We start from the raw sequence: 22,663 nt of genomic DNA, 5'->3' as shown, positions 1-22,663 counted from the left end.
GGCACCACCCCCTCCCCCCAGGCACCACCCCCTCCCCCCAGGCACCACCCCCTCCCCCCAGGCACCACCCCCTCCCCCCAGGCATCACCCCCCTCACCCCAGGCATCACCCCCCCTCACCCCAGGCATCACCCCCCTCACCCCAGGCATCACCCCCCCTCACCCCAGGCATCACCCCCCTCACCCCAGGCATCACCCCCCCCTCACCCCAGGCATCACCCCCCCTCACCCCAGGCATCAACCCCCCCTCACCCCATGCTTCTCCCACCCTCCACCTAAGAACCACCCCCTCCCCCCAGGCATCAACTCCCCCTCACCCCAGGCATCACCCCCCCCTTACCCAAGGCAAAACCCCCCCATCCCAGGCATCACCCCCCCCTCATCCCAGGCATCACCCCCCTCACCCCAGGCATCACCCCCCTCACCCCAGGCATCACCCCCCCTCACCCCATCCCTGATACCATCCCCCCCCACTCCCAGGCATCAACCCACCCCCACCCCACCTCAGGCATCACCCCGACTCCCACCCCACCTCAGGCATCACCCCCACCCCCACCCCACCTCAGGCATCACCCCTCCCCCCTTGTGGTGGGGGAGGGCTGCGTTATTGTGGCCTTTGGGACGTCTGGCAGGGGTGCATGCCGACCACAACGGCCTTGGGGTATTTTTACACCACCACCACCACCACACCAGGCAGGGCACCACACACACACACACACACACACACACACGGAGAGAGATGGAGAACACACACACACACACACACACACACACTCACACACACACACACTCACACACACACACACACACACACACACACACACACACACACACACACACACACACACACAGCATAAAACTAATGGTGTAGGTATGAGTAAGTGTGGGAGTGGAGGTGAAGGAAGAGGCCAGCAGGGGAAGACGAAGGACTGTAGGGAGACGAGAGAAAAACATACATATATATATATATATATATATATATATATATATATATAAGTATAATACCTTAACCAATTATACGTCAAACAGAACTCCATAACAGATTAATTGTTATAAAAAAAAATCTAATAGGCAGGTTGTATTTTCCACTCTGTTTTTTTTTCTTTCTGGCGTGTTTTGATGTGTTTGCTGGGTGTATGAGTGAAGATGAAGGTGTATAATTAGAGAGGATGCAGGTAGGGTTGGGAGAGTTTATGAGTAGGGGACGAGGTGTTGGGAGAGTTTATGAATAGGGGACGAGGTGTTGGGAAAGTTTATGAATAGGGGACGAGGTGTTAGGAGAATTTATGAATAGGGGACGAGGTGTTAGGAGAATTTATGAATAGGGGACGAGGTGTTAGGAGAATTTATGAATAGGGGACGAGGTGGTGGGAGAGTTTATGAATAGGGGACGAGGTGTTGGGAGAGTTTATGAATAGGGGACGAGGTGTTGGGAGAGTTTATGAATAGGGGACGAGGTGTTGGGAGAGTTTATGAATAGGGGACGAGGTGTTGGGAGAGTTTATGAATAGGGGACGAGGTGGTGGGGGGGGAGGGTGAGCGTCTCGTCCGGAGTCTGGCTTAATTCTTCTCGCCCTCCCTCCCCTCCCTCCCCCTCCCCTCTTCTTCCTCCCTTCTGTCCCTCCCGCCTCTTCCTCCTCCCTCCTTTCTCCTCACCCTTCTCCTTTCCTTTTCCTTTTCCTCCTCCTCTCCCTCCCTCATGTTGCTACTCTCTTCTGTCTCGTTTTCTCCCTCCTCCTTCCTCCTTCCCTCCATCTTCCCCTCCCCTCCATCTTCCCCTCCACCACTCAGAAGAAATGTTAAGCGTCTCTCTCCATCTCTCCCCCTTCTCTCCTTCCTCCCATCCTCCACCTCCCCCTCCTTTTCTTCTCTCCATCCCTGCTCCTCTCCTTCATTCCTCTTTTTCCCTCCAATTCTCAGATAAAGTTAACCATGTAGGTGAATATTCAGTGTTTATAATAATGTATGTTTTATAAATGCTTAGTGAATATTTGTAGAGTGAAGGCTGTTTATACATGTTGATCTGCTTCCTCCCATCTCTCCCCCTTCTCTCCTTCCTCCCATCCTTCACCTCTCCCTTCTTTTCTTCTCTCCGTCCCTCCTTCCTTCCTTCACTTCTCTCCCTCTTCCTCCCCCTCCTTTCCCTTCCTCCTCCCATCTCCCTTCCCTTCTTCCTCCCATCTCCATCGCTCACTTCTCTCCTTCCTCTCATCGTTCACACTTCCGTCCTTTCCTTCTGTCTATCCCTTCTCCCTTCCTTCACCTCTCTTCCCCCTTCCTCCTCGCATCTCTCTTCCCTCCTCCCTCTCGTCCTTCACATCTCCCTTCAGTCCTTCTCTCCTCCCTCCTCCCTTCCTTCGCTTCTCTCCCCCCCTCCTCCCTTCACTTCTCTCCCCCCTCCCCCCACCCCGCGTCGGTGAAAATAGCAGACGAGCCGAAAAAGGACATCCTGAGCCGCGTCCTTCCCGCTGTCCCTGTCCTCCACCTCTCTCTCTCTCTCTCTCTCTCTTCGCCTGTCTGTCTGTCTGTTAACCTATCGCTATGTCTGAGTTTCTCTCTCTCTCTCTCTCTCTCTCTCTCTCTCTCTCTCTCTCATTTCATACTGCCAGAGAGAGAGAGAGAGAGAGAGAGAGAGGTGCATCATCCGTCACTGCCTTCTGAGAGCTTTTGGTGGGAACAGACAGTGGTTGGCTGGGTAGGATTTTTTTATTATTATTATTATTATTTTTAGTGAGTCCAAGTTGAGCATAAACTTATCACCCCGTTCCCTAAAGCACAGCATTTGCGTACCACAGGCCTTCACATCCACCACTTGGGCGCTAATGTCCACCGTCCATACTGAATACGTGCTGCGGCGGCTTCCTTAGTGTCTTTTATTGTGGGTTGGTATCGTGAGGGTTCAAGGGATTGTAAAAAAAGAAAAAAAAAATGTGTGTGATTGGGTTTGAACTGGCGACTTTTTGGATAGGGGTAGGAGGGGGGGAGTTACAGTGGGGGTAGGGGAAGGGGGTGAAGGGGTTTGTGTGTTGTGGGGGGCAGGATGTGAGTGGTGAAACAAGGGATTGGTAGCAGGGTGTGATTAGTGGCAGGAAGAGGGGTAGATAGGGTGGGGGACGTTGAGGGAGGGCATGGTAGGGTGGTTGGGGGTAGGGATAGATACGTAAGGGTAGGGGGACATGGAGGGGGGGCGTTGAGGGTTTGGGACATGTAGGGGGTGTGTATTGAGGGTAGAGAGGCAGGAAAGGGGTCGTTGGGGGGCAGGGAGGGGGCGAGTTGGGGCAGGAGGTGCGGTGGTGGGCCAAGGAGGGGGCGGCTTTGAGGCAGGGGGCAGGGAGAGGGGAAGAGTTGAGTAGGGGGGGCAGGGAGGGGTGCGAGTTAGTCGGGGGTCGTGGTGGGTGAGGAGAGAGCCAAGCTAAGCCAAGGATTGCAACACTGGCCACACTATCACCTCGCTTTCTACAATCTCTCTCTCTCTCTCTCTCTCTCTCTCTCTCTCTCTCTCTCTCTCTCTCTCTCTCTCTCACAAATAGGGTAAGATAGCAGACGGCAGGGTAAGGTAGGGCAGTGAAGGGAGGGTAGGGTAGGGTAGGGCAGGGCAATGAAGGGAGTGTAGCGTAGGATAGGGTAGGGCAGTGATAGGGAGTGTAGCGCAGGATAGGGCAGTGAAGGGAGGGTAGGGTAGGGTAGGGCAGTGAAGGGAGGGTAGGGTAGGGTAGGGCAGTGAAGGGAGGGTAGGGTAGGGTAGGGCAGTGAAGGGAGGGTAGGGTAAGGTAGGGCAGTGAAGGGAGGGTAGGGTAGGGTAGGGCAGTGAAGGGAGGGTAGGATAGAGTAGGGCAGTGATAGGGAGTGTAGCGTAGGATAGGGCAGTGAAGGGAGGGTAGGGTAGGGTAGGGCAGTGAAGGGAGGGTAGGGTAGGGTAGGGTAGGGCAGTGAAGGGAGGGTAGGGTAGGGTAGGGTAGGATAGGGCAGTGAAGGGAGGGTAGGGTGGGAGGGTAGGGTAGGGTAGGGCAGTGAAGGGAGGGTAGGGTAGGGTAGGGCAGTGAAGGGAGGGTAGGGTAGGGTAGGGTAGGGCAGTGAAGGGAGGGTAGGGTAGGGTAGGGCAGTGAAGGGAGGGTAGGGTAGGGTAGGGCAGTGAAGGGAGGGTAGGGTAGGGTAGGGCAGTGAAGGGAGGGTAGGGTAGGGTAGGGTAGGGCAGTGAAGGGAGGGTAGGGTAGGGTAGGGTAGGGCAGTGAAGGGAGGGTAGGGTAGGGTAGGGTAGGGCAGTGAAGGGAGGGTAGGGTAGGGTGACAGAGGAAGAGTAAGATAGGGGTGTAGGGCAAGGAATGTGTTGGGCAGAGTGGGTGGTAGGTCGGGTAGGGTAGGGTAGGGCAGGGAGTGAAGGGTGAGGGGTTAGGGTAGGGTAGGGCAGTGAAGGGAGGGTAGGGTAGGGTAGGGCAGTGAAGGGAGGGTAGGGTAGGGTAGGGCAGTGAAGGGAGGGTAGGGTAGGGTAGGGTGACAGAGGAAGAGTAAGATAGGGGTGTAGGGCAAGGAATGTGTTGGGCAGAGTGGGTGTTAGGTAGGGTAGGGGAGGGTGCGGGCAGGGAGTGATAGGGTGGGGGGTTTGGGTAGGGTAGGGTGTGGGCAGGGAGGTGTAGGGTGAGGTAGGGGTTTGGATAGGGTAGGGTAGGGGTTTGGGTGGGGTAGGGTGGGGGCTTTGGGTAGGGTAGGGTGGGGGGTTTGGGTAGGGTAGGGAAGGGGGGTTGGGTGGGGGCAGGGAGTGGTAGGGTAGGGTGGGGGTTTGGGTGGGGTAGGGTGGGGGGTTTGGGTAGGGTAGGGAAGGGGGTTTGGGTAGGGTAGGGTGGGGGGTTTGGGTAGGCATTGCAACAGAATCTACACTATCACCCCACCAAGCTTTCTACTCTCTCTCTCTCTCTCTCAGGAGGAGTAGGTACGGTGAATGCAATTCACACACGCACACACACACACACACACACACACACACACACACACACGGGGGAATGCACTAATCCGGATGCACATGAACCTACAAGGAGGCGCAGTCGATGCACACGATTGCATACATACATACATGTGTGCACAGAAGTAGGGAGTTGATATGCGCACACGCTTACCCTACGTACACTGGTGCATACAAAGCAAGCTCATTTCTCTCTCTCTCTCTCTCACACTCACACACACACACACACACACACACACACACACACACACACACACACACACACACACACACACACACACACACACACACACACACAGGTAGGACATCTGAAGGTCAGTTCTTGATACTCTCTTCTTCCTGATTCATTCTCTCTCTCTCTCTCTCTCTCTCTTTCTCTCTCTCTTTCTCCCTCTCTCCCTCCCTCCCTCCCTCCCCTCCCTGACCCCCCTCCACCCCCCACACACATACATAAAAACAAACAGCCACCCACACATCCCACATACCCATCTCCCCACACATGCCACTCCTCTCATCCCTCCTCCTATCCCACACACCTCCCATCCCTCCTATCCCACACACTTATCCCTATCCTCTATCCCATACAGAACCTGCTATCCCATACACACACTCCTTCCTCTTCCCTTCCCTCTCATGCAAATCCCTCTTTCCCCATTCCCCTTTCTCCAGATTGTCACACACACACACACACACACACACACACACACACACACACACACACACACACACACACACACACACACACACACACACACACGGGTTCAGTTCCCTAGCCGCCCATGAAACCTCAAGGCAGGGTCCTCTTTGTCCCTTGCTGGTCGTAGGCGGAGCTGAATTAGGGACTTGGATGGTAGACTTGACGGTTGCATGGAATTGGGAAAGACTATCTCAGCTCTCTCCTCTACCCCTTACACCTTCTCATCTCATCTATACCCCTTTTACTCCAACTTGGCCGAAAATTTCCCTCTCTCCATCATTGGCTGGGTTGTAAAGATGGATTAAAATACGATGCTAGTCATGAAGAAGTGCTGTGGAAATTTGTAGAGCCGTAGTGTTATCTTTTTCCCCTTGTGACCTACGAGAAATAAGCTGTGAAAGGACGGAAATATGGATCAGGTGAAGGTAGTACGTTATGGGACTTTATAGAACTTACACTCTCTCTCTCTCTTTTGTCCTTATATATAAACTACCCTTGGAATGAGGCTGAGTTAAAATAAAAATTACCACCTTCCATTCCCCTTCACACATACCTCCTCCTCCTCCTCCTCCTCTTCCTCCTTCTCCTCCTCCTTCTCCTCCTCCTCCTCCTCCCCAGCACCTGCCTAGTGAGGATGAGAGAGGCGGCAGCAGCGGTCCGTCCTTGCGCAACCTACAGTCTCTTGCCCTCGCTGCCACCCCCCCCCCTATCCTCTTGTCTCTCTCTCTCTCCCTCCCCTCTCACCATCCTCTCTCCCTCCTCCTCCTCCTCCTCTCACCCCCTCGTGCATGCCCCCTTCTCCCTCCCCCTCCCCCTCCCCTCTCACACTGCTCATGCACCTCGCTTGTGATTCCTTCTTTCCATTGCTTCTGTCCTCGTTCCCCTCCTCTCCTCTTCCCCCTCTCCTCTTCCCCCACCCCCATTGCCCCACTATCCTTTCCCATGTCCCCCTCCTTCGCATTCTATCCATTTTCACTTAATTCTGTTTCTCCTTTCCATCTCCATTTACTCCTGTCCTGTATTCCATTCTGTCCATCCATCCTTCTCCTCTTCCACATTCCTCTTGCCTCCTCCCTCCCATTTCTTCTCTCTTGTCCTCTTCCCTCTCTATCCATCTTTCATTTCATTTTCCCTCATCACTTCCCCTTCTTTCTTCATTCCTCCCCTTCCCCTCCTTTCTCTCCATTCCTCCCCTTCCCCTCCTTTCTCTCCATTCCTCCCCTTCCCCTCCTTTCTCTGTATTCCTCCCCTTCCCCTCCTTTCTCTGTATTCCTCCCCTTCCCCTCCTTTCTCTCCATTCCTCCCCTTCCCCTCCTTTCTCTCCATTCCTCCCCTTCCCCACCCTTCTCTTTTATTATACATTCTTCAGCTTCCCCTTCACTTCCTCACTTTTACTTTGCCCCCCCTCCCTTTCCCACCTCCCCCTTTCACCACTCACCCCCCTTTCCCCCCCTATCCACTCATCCCCCTCCCTCTCCCCTCACCTCCCTTCCCCTCTCCTCTTCGTTCCTCTCCTATCCCTCTTCCCTTCACCCTCTCATGCGATTTTACCTCCCCCTTCCTCCCCACTCTTTGCCTCCCCATCCCCCTTCCCCACTTTGCCTCCCCCTCCCCCTCCCCACTCTTTGCCTCCCCCTCCCTTTCTCCCCACCCTTTGCCTCCCCCTCCCCTCCCTCCCCACTCTGCCTCCTCTCCCCCCCCCGTCTGCTGCGTGTTGCTGACCTACCCCCTCTTCCTTCACACTTCCTTGGATTCCTTTGCCTAGTCACTCCTCCCCTCCTACCCCCTTCTCCCCCACCCTCCCCCCACCTCCCTTTCTCCGTGTTCCTGACCTCTGTGTTTGTCCTCATCGTGTTCTTATCGTTTTTCTTTTTTCTTTTTTGTTTAACGTCATTTCCTTTTCATTACAATTTCTTCTTCCTACCTTGTTATTTTTCATGCTTTCTCTTCTCTACCATTTTTATTTTTATTTACTGTTATTTTTTTTATTTTTTTACTCATTACTTTTTCTTGTCTGGTTTCTCTCTCGTCGCCCTTCTCTCTCCTGTCGTATCCTATTTCCTTAGCTGTGGTCTCTCTCTCTCTCTCTCTCTCTCTCTCTCCACTGTCTTTCCTTTCCTCGCTTCATTTTTTTTAATCCGTTTCAGTCATATCCTGCCTTTTTTCCTTTAACATTCTCTTCCTTTATTATTATTATTATTATTATTATTATTATTATTATTATTGTTTTTGTTTTTCCTTTATATCCTGTTTTCCTAATGATCTCTTTCGTTTTCCATTCTGATCCTTCATTATCATCATTATTATTATTATTATTATTATTGTTATTATTGTCCATGTTGTCCCCTATCCTTGTCTGTTATCTTTTTCTTCCACTCTTATCCTTCCCCATTTTTACCATCATCAGTCTTTATCGTATTTCTCTCTCTCTCTCTCTCTCTCTCTCTCTCTCTCTCATATATCTTTTTCAGTCTTATTATCCTGTCCTCCTCTCTTACTCTCCTTTCCATCTCTCTGTTATCCTATCCCCTCCCTTCCATTCCCATCCCCTCCCATCCATTCCCATCCCCTTCCTTCCATTCCCATCCCCTCCCTTCCATTCCCATCCCCTCCCTTCCATTCCCATCCCCTCCCTTCCATTCCCATCCCCTCCCTTCCATTCCCATCCCCTCCCTTCCATTCCCATCCCCTCCCTTCCATTCCCATCCCCTCCCTTCCATTCCCATCCCCTCCCTTCCATTCCCATCCCCTCCCTTCCATTCCCATCCCCTCCCTTCCATTCCCATCCCCTCCCTTCCATTCCCCTCCCCTCCCTTCCATTCCCTCCCCTCCCTTCCATTCCCATCCCCTCCCTTCCATTCCCATCCCCTCCCTTCCATTCCCATCCCCTCCCTTCCATTCCCATCCCCTCCCTTCCATTCCCATCCCCTCCCTTCCATTCCCATCCCCTCCCTTCCATTCCCATCCCCTCCCTTCCATTCCCATCCCCTTCCTTCCATTCCCATCCCCTCCCTTCCTTTCCCATCCCCTTCCTTCCATTCCCATCCCCTCCCTTCCATTCCCATCCCCTTCCTTCCATTCCTATCCCCTCCCTTCCATTCCCATCCCCTTCCTTCCATTCCCATCCCCTCCCTTCCATTCCCATCCCCTCCCTTCCATTCCTATCCCCTCCCTTCCTTTCCCATCCCCTTCCTTCCATTCCCATCCCCTCCCTTCCATTCCCATCCCCTCCCTTCCATTCCCATCCCCTCCCTTCCATTCCCATCCCCTCCCTTCCATTCCCATCCCCTTCCTTCCATTCCCATCCCCTCCCTTCCATTCCCGTCCCCTTCCTTCCATTCCCATCCCCTTCCTTCCATTCCCATCCCCTCCCTTCCATTCCCATCCCCTCCCTTCCATTCCCATCCCCTTCCTTCCATTCCCGTCCCCTCCCTTCCATTCCCATCCCCTCCCTTCCATTCCCATCCCCTCCCTTCCATTCCCATCCCCTCCCTTCCATTCCCATCCCCTCCCTTCCATTCCCATCCTCTTTACCCATCTCCTTGGATATCACAATAACTTAAATACTTGGTTTTATAGTTACATTATTTTTTATGGGAGAATTATTTTTACTTGCGTCAGGATGTTTGTGTGTGTATTACGGTATAGAGAAGTGATTGTGTGTGTGTGTGCGTGTGTGTGTGTGTGTGTGTGTGTGTGTGTGTGTGTGTGAGGGGTGAAGTGGGCCACACCTGCCAGTAAGTGCAGGTGTGGAGGTGGTGTAATTTTATACCGGATTCAGGTCTCACCTCTTTACACACACACACACACACACACACACACACACACACACACACACACACACAACCAAGTACGCTTGCACGCATTCAGACATGTCAACAAAACACACACACACACACACACACACACACACACACACACACACACACACACACACACACACACACACACTATCAGACTGTGTGTCGCAACCAAAGCCTTCCCTGACGCACCCTTATTCTTGTACTGCTCTCTCTCTCTCTCTCTCTCTCTCTGGTATCTGCGCATAAGTAAATTTCAATAATCAGGGCAGCATAATAAACAAATTCACTTCACAGGGATGATGAAATAGTTTACGAAATCCTTGCGTCAGATTCCGCTACTGCACATGTGTCGATAGATAAACACCATCCTAAATAGATAAAGGATAAATTCGTTCACTTGTAAATCGTTTAGGCAATTTACAATATTTTATTCACGCGTAGGTAAGTGAAATAAAAGTCTTAGGAAAAAAATTACTTTCGTTTGTAAGTAGATGAAAGAAAAGTACTCCCTGTCCACGTTTAAGTTAATGAAACAACTCACTACAAATAAAAAAAAAAAAAAAACTCCCTGCATATATACTGGTGCTTGGGTAAATTAAAGCACCTAAACGAAACAGGCTTCAGAGAGCGTATACCTCCGCCAGTGATTATACCAGACAGCTCAGATCACCGCCAAAATTTATTCAACTCTTCTTTGGCTCATGACTCACGTGCACACAAAATTCCATTGAAATCCATCATTGACTTTTTGAGATATTTTGGGGACAGACACAGACAGACAAACAGGGGTGAATACATGACCTCCTCCAACTCCTTCGGCGGAGGGAAAAATAGCCACACTCCTCATAAGTACATAAAAACAACTCACAATGTTTTACCCACACACGGCATACGATAAAATGCTTCTCTCTTAATTCGTCCTTCTGTCTAGTTAAAAAATGGTAGAGGCGATAAAACGGATAAGAGAGAGGCACATCCCCCTTCTTATCTCTGTGTGTGTTGCAATGCTTGATGGTGTGTGTGTATGTGTGTGTGTTTTGTGTTCTCGTGTAGCTGTGTGGTTGTATGTGTGTGGGAGGGATTTTGAGTGCTTGTGTGTGTGTGTGTTTTGTGTTCTCGTGTAGCTGTGTGGTTGTATGTGTGTGGGAGGGATTTTGAGTGCTTGTGTGTGTGTGTGTGTGTGTGTGTGTGTGTGTGTGTGTGTGTTTTGTGTTCTCGTGTAGCTGTGTGGTTGTATGTGTGTGGGAGGGATTTTGAGTGCTTGTGTGTGTGTGTGTGTGTGTGTGTGTGTGTGTGTGTGTGTTTTCTCGTGTGGTTTTGTGTGTGTGTGTGTGTGTGTGTGTGTTGTTTTCTCGTGTGGTTGTGTGTGTGTGTGTGTGTGTGTGTGTGTGTGTGTTGTTTTCTCGTGTGGTTGTGTGTGTGTGTGTGTGTGTTGTTTTCTCGTGTGGTTGTGTGTGTGTGTGTGTGTGGGATTTGTTTTATCGTGTTGCCATGTGTGTGGGAGGGATTTTGAGTGCTTGTGTGTGTGTGTGTATGTGTGTGTGTGTGTATGTGTGTGTGTGTGTGTGTGTGTGTGTGTGTGTGTGTGTGTGTGTTTGAGAGAGGGAAAGAGAGAGAGAGAGAGACGGGGTGGGTGGATGTGTTAGTATGCAAATGTAGAGGTGTGTATACATGTGTTGCGTGAGTTAATGTATGTAGCCTAAGTAGGGAGGTAGGGAGGGTCTTGTGTAGGTGTAGGTGTTGGACTCAGCTTCTGTGTACGTGTATTTTGATTGTGTATGTGTGTAAGAATGAATTTGTGTACGTTAATTCCCACTGATATCTGTGTGTACGTGAGATCCTGAGTATGTAGGTTTCCAGTGTGTATGTGTATGAGTGGGTTTTTGCGCACATGGAGGGTAATGTGTACGTAATTTCCCAGTGTGTAAGTGTATTTCTGTGTGTGATGTGTAAGTAATGTGTGTTGTTTAGTAAATGTGTGTGTGTGTGTGGGATGTGTTGTGTAAATGTGGATGTGTGTAAGAGTTGGCACAGGTGGATATTTCTGTGTGTGTGTGTGTGTGTGTGTGTGTGTGTGTGTGTGTGTGTGTGTGTGTGTGTGTGTGTGTGAGAGAGAGAGAGAGAGAGAGAGAAATGTTTAAGTTTATTAAGAGAAACAATTACAGTGTGTGTGTGTGTGTGTGTGTGTGTGTGTGTGTGTGTGTGTGTGTGTGTGTGTGTGTGTGTGTGTGTGAGAGAGAGAGAGAAATGTTTAAGTTTATTAAGAGAAACAATCACAGTGTGTGTGTGTGTGTGTGTGTGTGAGAGAGTGATGCAAGTACAGCTGTTTCTCTATAATATTCTTGCGTCATCTTCTTCCTTCCAATTTTTCCTAATCGTTTCACAATCATCTTTTCATTTGCATAAGTTTATCTCCATTTTCGATCACATTCGTCTTTTTTGTTCTTCTGTTCATACTTATTTCCTCTAACCAGGCGTAAAATTGACCTCTGTCTTGAATACGTACCAGGAGATTGACAGTAGAATAGGTTGCTAGTCACGAAGAAGTTCTGTGGGAAGGATGATGAGCCGTATTATCGTCTTACTCTCTTATTGAACCACGAAAATAAGCAGCAAAAATACGAAGGTCTCTGCGTAGTTAAAATGAACGGTATATATTTAATTTTCGTATCGTATTGTGCTCTTATTACACCTACAGATCAGTTACCTTAATTTTTCGTCCATTTTTCAATATTTAATCTGTTGATCCCCATTTTATTCCCGTAGTTCTAACCATCCTTCACTACTTCCAATCCAGGTCTAGTATTTCTTCTAGTTTTTTTTTTTTTTTTTTCGGTCTGATGCAACTTCCTTCCGGTTTAATGTTTCTTTTGTATACTCGTGTTTCAGTAGGCCTGTTTCGTAACCATACTCTTTTCACTCGAACTTGGCCAAATATACCCAGCTCTTCATCTTGTTTACAGTGTTTTGACTATAGATTAACCCTAGAAAATGATGCTAGTTTTAAAAGACTTTCTCTGTTAAGGATGTGGCGCCGTAGGATTGTCCATTCCCACCACTGAGCTACGTGAAATAAGTTGCCAAATAACGAAAATCTGGGCCAAGTTGGAGTGAAAGGGGTATAGAATCTGTCAGTACCGGTATCCACTAATCCCACCACAGCTACGTGAAATAAGTTGACAAATAACGAAAATCTGGGCCAAGTTGGAGTGAAAGGAGTATAGCATTCGTCAGTAGCGATAGCCACCCGTAGTGCTGTGTGCCTCATCGTAAAATTGTCTTCTTATTTTTTCCCCCCAGTATAAGGTATATTATTTTTAGTTCAGGTACAGTGTCCATTCCAGCCACACAATTCCCTAAGTCTTGTAAAATATTTGTCAGCGTCCATACCTATCGTAATCGCTATCTTTATCAAATTTCTGTCTATCTGACGCATAATATTTTCCGTAATGTGACTTTCAATGCAAATTCATTATTCGGTTTTTAATGGAAATCCGCTTAACGAGATTTAGTTACTTGCTTAATAAAAAAAATGCGTTATCTGTCTGCATCTCCCAGTTTTATTTATTTATTTATTTTTATTACGTTGCTAAATGTAGTTACCTGATTTGTAATACTAGTGCAATAGATTTTCTGTCATGTTCGGTTTTTAAAAGGCTAATCCAGCATCTCAAATATAGTAACACTTTGATAATAATAATAATAGTAGTCGTAGTAGTAGCAGTTGTAGTAGTAGTAGTAATAATAATAGTAGTAGTCGTGAATAGTAGAAATTGTGAATGAATAAGTGATGACGCAGCCCTGAGGGGATATTCTCCCGCATTTGGTCTGATCAGCTAGTCAGGTCAGGTGCGGGTAAGGGGATGGGTCTGTTATGATGTGGCAGGGGTAAACCAGCTCTGCTGTCGGGCCCTGCTGCGGATGTCACTGATTGCATTGCGCAGTTGACCCTTGTGCGGTGTGGTACGGTGAGGATCTGTCCGTTCTCCCCTTTGGGGCTAAGATGTGAATGAATGTTTTTGAATGGATGAGTAAATGAAGAGTGTGTCGTCCTGTCTCGGCTACCTCCCTTTCCTTGGGGGAAGCAGCCTAGGTATATAGATAGATAGTAGTAGTAGTAGTAATAATAATAATAATAATAATAATTATAATCCAGTATCTACCAGCATCCACCTTGCCTTTACCATCACGTTACTCAAATAGTTACCAATACACCAACACCCCCAGCCGCAAAAATAGAGTTGAAAATACGTCCTCGGGGTGATCAGTCCAGTTACCCAATGCCAGATACAGTCACGTGATATGGTAACTAATTTCCACTGTCCACTAAAATTCCTTCCTTATCACGTTACAAAATAGCTATACTGTAATACCCAGCAATCACGTGATGTTATTTGCCCGCTTTGTTTACACGTGGTTGGTCACGCCACGAGGCTGGATGACTTTCACGTGATGGAGGGTCGCATTCGGAGTACTTAACACCTCGTCCTCTGCGATTTGGTCTGGCTCATCAGTATCCTCTTACTCTTATTGATGCCAACTGTATTGATATGTAAAAGATACAGGGAAGATACAGAATTGAAAGGAGTTATGTGTTAAATGAATCGCTTAGGAAGAGGTGTTACGAAGCTTTGCCCTTAATGTTGTCTTCCACTGACGAAATCGCTTGTAAAGAATCTATCTATCTATCTTTTGCCAGACGCCTTTATCCCTTATACGGGGTGGCCACAAACAAATCGCTTGTAGTACGTGATTTTAACAGCGGCATAACTGGATCACCTGTAGTACGTGATTTTAACAGCGGCTTAATTGGGTCACCTGTATTACGTGATTTCAACGGGGTCACCTGTATTACGTGATTTTAACAACGGCTTAATTGGGTCACCTGTATTACGTGATTTTAACAGCGGCTTAATTGGGTCACCTGTATTACGTGATTTCAACGGGGTCACCTTTATTACGTGATTTTAACAGCGTCTTAATTGGGTCCCCTTTATTACGTGATTTTAATGGTGTTTGGATTAGACTGGAGTATATGCAGGGGTTTGTTTGGGTGCTTTGGACGTGGTGAGTGATTCTCTCTCTCTCTCTCTCTCTCTCACACACACACACACACACACACACACACACACACACACACACACAAACACACACTTATCGCCTCTATGTAACCTGTCTTTAAGGGGGAATATTGAGTGAATGGAATTGCCCTTTTTTCATTCAGATTTTTGACTTCCTATCCTCTTCAAGCTGAGAGAGAGAGAGAGAGAGACGGAATCCAGCCTCAAATGGATCTTTCCTACACTTGAGACGTGGGAGATCCGGGAGAGAGAGAGAGAGAGAGGAGGATTGTAGGAAAGAATATTTGGGACGAAGTGTAGGGAAAATTTTAGAATCGGAGAAACAGGGAGGGAAAAAAGTGAGAAAAAAAAATAATAGGAAAATGAGAGAGAGAGAGAGAGAGAGAGAGAGAGAGAGAGAGAGAGAGAGGAAATAAATAATAGGAAAGAGGGAGAGAGAGAGAGAGAGAGAAGGAAAGAAATAGAAAAATGAGAGAGATTGAGAAAAGGAAAAAATAATAGAAAAATGTGTGTGAGAGAGAGAGAGAGAGAGAGAGAAGGGAACCCCCAGAAGGTGTCGTGTTGCTGGGAAGGGTAAAGAGAGAAGCCTGGCCTGACGTAAGCCGGTATTGTGGAGGATGCCGTAGGAGAGAGAGGGAGAGAGAGAGAGAGAACTATCAAAAACTGCATGAGATACAAATTATATCGGACGAAAGCTGAGGAGAGAGAAAGAGAGAGAGAGAGAGAGAGAGAGACAAGCTGACGAAACTGTCCTTCCTTGAGGTATTGGAGGAGGAAGGAAATGATCGGGAGAAAGTTAGGAAAGAAACCACGAGCATTGAAACAAGCGATGGGGAAATGAAAGAGGCTGGGAAATGACTCTGTAGGAAATGATTCGAGGGCGATAGGTTAGTGAGTGATAAATAGTAGGGAAATGATGGAAATGACCTTTAGATGGTAATGAGTGATGTGGAAATGACTTAAGTGACACTAGGAAATGATCAGGGGACAATAGTGATAAATAGTAAGGAAATGATGGAAATGATCTTAGGATGGTAATGAGTGATGTGGAAATGACTTAAGTAAGGCTAGGAAATAACTTAAGAAATTATCAGGGGACAAAGTTAGTGAACTAGTGATAAATACTTCGGAAATGATGGAAATGACCTTAAAGATGGCAATGAGCGATGTGGAAATGATTTAAGTGAGGCTAGGAAATAACTTAGTAGGAAATGAGCAGGGGACAACAGTGATAAATAATAAGGAAATGATGAAAATGACCTTAAGATAGTAATGAGTGATGTGGAAATGACTCTAGTGAGGATGGGAAATAGATGAGATTAGGAAATGATTGGTTGAGAAAGGATATATGAAACGGAGCAGTAGTGAGGAAATGTTTTAAAAATGAGCTTGAGGTGGTGATGAGTGGATTGGAAATGACTGAAGTATTTTTGAGATGGTGATGAATATGTGGGAATTAAAATAATGATCCTGAGGTGGTGATGAGTGGACAGGAAATGATTTGAAATATTTTGAGATGGTGATGAGTGTGGGAAACAGTAGACAAGGTATATATATAGAATGCTCGTGAGACAGCGATGAATGATTTGGAAATGAATAATAATATCTTAGAATTGTGAATAATGAATAAGAAATGTAAGGGCTTAGGAATGAATTAACAGAAGGTAAAGAAAAAATGGGCAAGCCTAAAGTGTTGTATGTGGCAAAGATATATTGAAGTTGTCTGTTTTAGTTAAGGAAAAATATAGAACGGTAACTAAGATGAAAAAAGAAATGAATTGAGTAGTGTCAAGGAAAGGAGGAAGCCAGAAATGTTTTATATAGGAAAAAGGAAGTTGATTTAGCCAAAGAAAATATAAAGAGTAGCTAGAATACGAAAAAAAAAAAAATAATAATAATGGGATTGTGAGTAGTGTGAAATGGGAAAGGGTAACGTTTCGCTTGTTTGAAATAATGGCGGTGAATTATGTGAGCAAGCGCATATCTTATCCGCATCGTGTTCCCCGTCAGTAAGGAACAGCCAAACATACACTGCAACAGAATAAACAGCAAAGAATACAGTGCAACAGCCATCCCTCTGTTTTGTGTAGGAGCCAAGGTTTATGTGAGATTGTTAAAAGTACTTGATTTTGAATATTTAAATGACAAGAGGACCATCTTCAGGAACGTACACAATATTCCCACTTCGTTTTCGTCCCGCCGAGAATAAACATCAGATTTATTCCCTCCATTCTCGGTAGGGTGTAGCTGTTTGCGTGAGAGGATTTTGTAAGAACCGGATGGAGTAAATTCCTGAGATTCGCCGGCGTTGGGGTCGGGGGAAATGCCCGGAAAGTTCTCCCGCCATCGTACTCAGACGCGCCATCATGAAAACACCGCCTGGCAAAACACGCCGTCTAAGGTTGCCACAATTTCGGTTTTGGGATCTTATTTCCATTATGTAAGCTGGTGGAAATGTGGTTGAGGGAGCCATTTCCGGCCGCCATGTTACCGTTAGTCGTAGCTTGAGAGGCTTCGCGGCAGCCGGGTAATATTGACGCTGTATTTTCTCCCGGCGTGACGTCATCGGGGAGGAGCCATGACGTCACCCGCGCTACGCCCCGCCGCACACTCAGCTGAGAGAGGTTCGAGAATACCAAGGATGTTTTCCCCATATTTGCTTATTTCTGGTTTTCACGCGGGGTTTTTTTCGTGTCGTTAGGAGAAGACGCTGTGCTATCCTCGTACGTGTTGCCTCATACTGTACCGGGTAATGGCGATCGACAGCGTGCTTTTATCATGCGGAAGCTCTTTTGATATTTCTTTAGTTTCTGCCGTTGTCTCGTGACGTCACGCAGCGGCTGGCTCTCGGCGCACTATTACTTTATTTATTTATGTATTTTTCCATTATTTATTCTTCCTGTATTACTTATTACGACCGTATGTTTGGACTGAAAGGTGAAAGGGTACGTGACTTGATTTTTCATATCAGGATGGAATGGGAAGAGGAAGGCTGTAGTAATCCTTGACCTTTTTAGACGGATTATTAGATTTGAGTTCGCAATTATAACAAATCTTGAATTCACGGGATACACAAGTCTTCTAAGCAGTTTATTATTAGATATTTCATTTTTTACCCTAATGTTAACTTATTGCATTCGTATTTTTTTTATTTTACTTCAATATTTACCCATTTTTGTGACATACTGTAGGTGTGTGAGTGAAGGCGAAATTATAACACCAGCAGTTTTATTCACAAGCCCAGAAAGTTTATAAATACAGTACTATACCTGGAGACAGTTATAACCATTCATGTCGACGTGAAAAAAAGGGGGGGGAGGGGAATTTTGAAAAACTGGCGGGTGATTTGCTGATTGACGTGGAGGATTCATTCACTCTGATTAGGTAGCCCAGGCAGAGTAATCGCAGTAATTGCCTCGCTTCCAATTCTTTGACTGGAGTGGGTATTTACGTCGCTTATAGTCCGTTGTTGGTGTGTTTACGTCGTTTATAGTCTGTTGTTTGTGTTTACGTCGCTTATAGTCCGTTGTTGGTGTGTTTACGTCGCTTATTGTCCGTTGTTGGTGTGTTTACGTCGCTTATAGTCCGTTGTTGGTGTATTTACGTCGCTTATTGTCCGTTGTTGGTGTGTTTACGTCGCTTATAGTCCGTTGTTGGTGTGTTTACGTCGCTTATTGTCCGTTGTTGGTGTGTTTACGTCGCTTATAGTCCGTTGTTGGTGTGTTTACGTCGTTTATAGTCTGTTGTTTGTGTTTACGTCGCTTATAGTCCGTTTTCGGTGTGTTTACGTCGCTTATAGTCCGTTTTCGGTGTGTTTACGTCGCTTAGTGCCCGGATGCGTTTGGTATTTGTCATCAGTTAAGTCGTCCGTTAAATATGTGGTGTTTCCCATTAATTCGTTCATTCCCATTTATTTTTGTGGTTAGGTATCTAGGTCGGTTGTGTCTGGTTAGTCGCTTAGTCTCTGGTTTTGTGGTGGTTACTATAGGAAGTCATTCACTCCAAATTCTTTTCCTGAAGGTGGTATTTACGTCACTTATTGTCTGAAGTCGGGTGTGCCTGTGTTTACGTCGCTTAGTCCCCGGTTCGTGAGGTGTCTGGTCCGTGATTCACTGTCTGGTGGTGACGTCATTCGGTTTCCCACAAGGCGACGGTTGCTTTTGTTGTTGTGAAGTGCAGTAACGTTGAAAGGAATTTTGTGGCGTGGCATTTGGGTGTTGCATAGTAACGAAGAATGAGGCTTTTGATTTGTGTGTATCGACAAAACGTGTCATTATGTAGGCCGTAGATATTTACTAGCGTTTCCCTACAGCACATTATTATTATTTTTATTATTTATTATTATTATTTATTGTTTTTCTTATTCTGGTTCTTCTTCTTATTATTATATTATTATTATTATTAAATCCAGATACACATTTACGTTACTGGGTAAACAGGAACAAGGACAAATGGAGTCCACCAGTCTGACCGGCTTGAGATTCGGACTGGGGACCATAATCGACTTCCGAAATTCGTAACGGCTCTTCCTTAGCGATTTATTTTTGCATACGGTATCGCACATGCAAACTATGTCGCTATTAAAACGATGCATGAATAAAATAAGAATGTTGGGCTGTGATGTTCAGAGTAAATCGCTAACTGGAAGGCATTACGAAACCTGTACCATCCAGAATACAGTACGGTCCCTAATCAGACCAATAAGGTGACGTGGCTTTACCGGTAACAGTGAGTCAGCCATAGATAAGGAGTGATAAGCGTAGTTTGGAGGTGGAGTGAGTGATTTGACTTTTTATGCGAGGAAGAAGGAACCCAAGGCCAGGTTAGGGGTGATTTGAGGCTTAGAGGTAGAAGAGATGTAGATTGTTGGTAAGAGGCGAAAGTAGAGGAATTGGGTATTGTGTTATGTGTGGTTTTGAGAGTGGGAGCAATTGTGTATATAAGGAAGGTTGATGTGGACTGCTAGAGAGAGAGAGAGAGAGAGAGAGAGAGAGGAAACATAGCTAAGGAAGGTTGATACTGTATATGGACTACCAGAGAGAGAGAGAGAGAGATAGAGTGAGCATAAGGGAAGCAAGTGAACACAAAAAGGAGTGTGTAGGAAGGAGGATGGGATGTAGTTAGCATAGAGGAAGGTAGATCAGCGTGACATGAGCTAATACGCGTAGTGTGCATCGAGAAGAGCATAGATTAAGAGTTCATGTTGAAGAGCGGGCATACAGGAGAGCATATTTTAAGAGTGTGTAGAAGAGTGAGTATATAGAAGAGCTTAGTTTAAGGGTGTGTAGAAGAGTGAGCATAGAGAAGAGCATATTTTAAGAGTGTGTAGAAGAGTGAGCATATAGAAGAGCTTAGTTTAAGGGTGTGTAGAAGAGTGAGCACGGAGAAGAGCATATTTTAAGAGTGTGTAGAAGAGTGAGCACAGAGACGAGTGAACACAAAGGAAGAGGAGGAGTGTGTGTGTATGGGGGAGGGTGGGGCGGAGTGGTGTGCCTGTGGGTGTGGTCAGGGAGGATGCTGGGCTAGACCTTGAACCTGGGCAAGGTCAGAAGGTCACAGTCTCTCTCTCTCTGTCTCTCTCTCTCTCTCTCTCTCTCGTGTGTGTGTGTTTGCTCAGATTATTTCGCTTTAGTCTCGGTGTTGTTGCGTAATTTTCCGGTTCCAGACATCCCCCCCCCCCCCGTTTTCCCTCCTCTGTCCCCTCTCCATCCTCCATCTCCACCCTCCCCCTTCCTTTCCCCCATTCCCCCTCCCCCGTCACTGCCCCCTTCTCCTCCTCCTCCTTTTTCCTCCCTCCTTTCCCTCCTACTTCCCCCTCCTCCCTCCCCTACTCCCGTTTCTCTATCGTCTCTCTTCCTCCCCCTCCCCCTCCCTCTCCTAGTCTTCCCCCCCCCCCGCCCCCTTTCCACTTTCCACCCCTCCCTCTCCCCTCCCTCCTGTGTCATCTTGCCTCACTTTCCCCTTTCCCCCGCACCTTTCTCTTTCCCCTCATTTCCTATCTCTTCCTGTTCTCTCCCTTTCATTTCCTGTTTCATTTCGTATCACCTCTCTTCCTGGTCTCCTTCCCTTTTCACTTCCTCTTTCCTTTTGCTTCCCCCTCCTCGTTTCGCCTCTTCCTGTTTCTCCCTTCCCCTTCGTTTCTTATTTACTTTCTTCTTTCTTCCTCCATTCTTCTTTCGTTTCCTTTCGCTTTTGTTCCCTTCGTCCCTATGTCAGCTTTCCTTTCACTTTCCCCATTTTTTTTTTCCATTTCTCTTCTCCCTCCTCTTGTTTATTTACTTCTCCAGTTCCCGTTTCTCCATTTCATTTCCATCCCACCGTTTCTGCTCTCGTTTTCATGTAATGTATTTGTGGGCGTATACAGGATATTTGGATGAACTATTGAATACCTCTGTTTATTGCTGTATACCCTCCACGTAGTCTGTATGTTCCAAGAAATTGCTTATGTTGTGTGTGTGTGTGTGTGTGTGTGTGTGTGTGTGTGTGTGTGTGTGTAGTAGAAAGATGGTTCAATGAACTGCCAGACTTTCGCCAGAAGGTCGACCACCCCTAAGCGAAAGGGGGTGGGGGGGTGTCCGTGGGTGGGAGGGTTGGGGGAGGTATGTGGGTGGATGGGCGGGGGGCAGGCATGTAGGTGGATAGAAGGGAAGGGGGCAGGTATGTGGGTGGGTAGATGTGGATTGGTAAGTGGGTGGACTGGTATATTATTGGGTGGGTGGATGCCAGGTGAGTGGATGAATGAATAGGTACGTATATCAGTGAGTGGATGGTTGGGTGGATGATTGAGTGGCTGGGTAACCATATAACTAAGTAGGTTGGTAGGTGATTGAGTTGGTAGGTAGGGAGATGGCTGGGTAAATGAAAATACAGGTGGATGGGGAAATGATTAGGTAGGTAGGTAGGTAGGTGGGTGCAGCTTGGGTGTTAAAATACGTCGTGAGGTGGGTGGGTGGAATGTGGTTATTATAGGTGGGTGTGTGGGGTAGGTGGGTGGAGTGTGTAAGAGTGGAAGGGATGGGATGGGAGGATACAGACCATTTAACCAGCAACTTTGAATTCCTTCCCTCTACACCAAGCCCCTCCCCTCCCTGCCCTGTCCTGCCCTACCTTTCCTCCCTGCCCTGCCCTGTCCTGCCTTCCCTTTCCTCACCACACCCTGCCCCTCGTTAACCTGTCATACCCTACCCACCACACCCTCTTATGCCATGCACTGCCCTGCCTTGCCTTACTATCCTACCCTGCCCTGCCTTACCTTACTATCCTACCCTGCCCTGCCTTACCTTACTATCCCGCCCTGCCCTGCCCTGCCCTGCCCTGCCCTGCCCCCGTACCCTTCCCTGCCCTCATCCCTCTCTTTGTCTCACTCACTGTGTTTTCCTTCTGCCCTTCCCCTCCATTTCCTCAGGTATTTTCCGCCTACTTACTCCCTCCCTCTTCCCCTTGACTACACGCTCTCTCTCTCTCTCTCTCTCTCTCTCTCTCTCTCTCTCGACTGTTCCCTTTCTCTTCCTCCTTTCTCTTTCTCTGCTGCTGATATTAACATGCGCGGTTTCGTCACCTCAGTCGATTTCACTCCCCCTCTCAAATTCTCTTCTCTTTCTTTCTTTCTTTAGGCACGAGTGAGGAAGCGAATGTTGATTGTTTATAGCGGTTGTTTGTGTTGTGATTTTTGTTGTGTGTCGTTTATCGTATGTCATTTGTCTGATTTACAAGTCGGAGTAATTTATTTTGGCGCATATTAAAAACTTGTTGCACAGGAAAGATGTCATTTTGCTTTTGTAGTTGTTTTTGATGTTAGAATGTTGCATATGAGGAGGAAGTGACGGAGAAAGTTAGGATTAGAGCATAGGAGTGTGTTGTAATAGTGAGGGCGTTGTGCTGTGTTGTGGGGGTGCGTGATGCCTGTTATGCGAGGCGGAAAAAGAGGAGTCAGCATAGCAGCAGCAGTGTCGCGGTAGAATGGGGAAGGGTCACTGGCCGTCTTCCCCCCTACACACATACATACATACGCACACAGGCCACGTACACATTATTCGTTGGCCAAGCTAAGGGTGCAGACATAAAGGTACACATGACATTTAGTAGGTGCACATACAGGTATTCATATCATAGTCCTGACTTAATAC

The 22,663-nt window shown here is 47.3% G+C and overlaps 1 protein-coding gene across 1 annotated transcript in view; it reads left to right on the top strand.

Annotated features, from left to right (window-relative positions):
• The window catches only part of LOC145417481 (tribbles homolog 2-like), a 149,764-nt gene that overhangs the window by 13,594 nt on the left and 113,507 nt on the right, over positions 1 to 22,663 (top strand). The gene's annotated exons all lie outside the window — the stretch shown is intronic.

The sequence above is a fragment of the Coenobita brevimanus genome, chromosome 110 (genome assembly GCF_032717465.1).
Source record: "Coenobita brevimanus isolate Jiangsu-jjx chromosome 110, ASM3271746v2, whole genome shotgun sequence".
In the NCBI taxonomy this organism is placed as follows: domain Eukaryota; kingdom Metazoa; phylum Arthropoda; class Malacostraca; order Decapoda; family Coenobitidae; genus Coenobita; species Coenobita brevimanus.
Note: the sequence above shows the minus strand (reverse complement) of the source record. Positions and strands in the feature narration are given on the sequence as shown.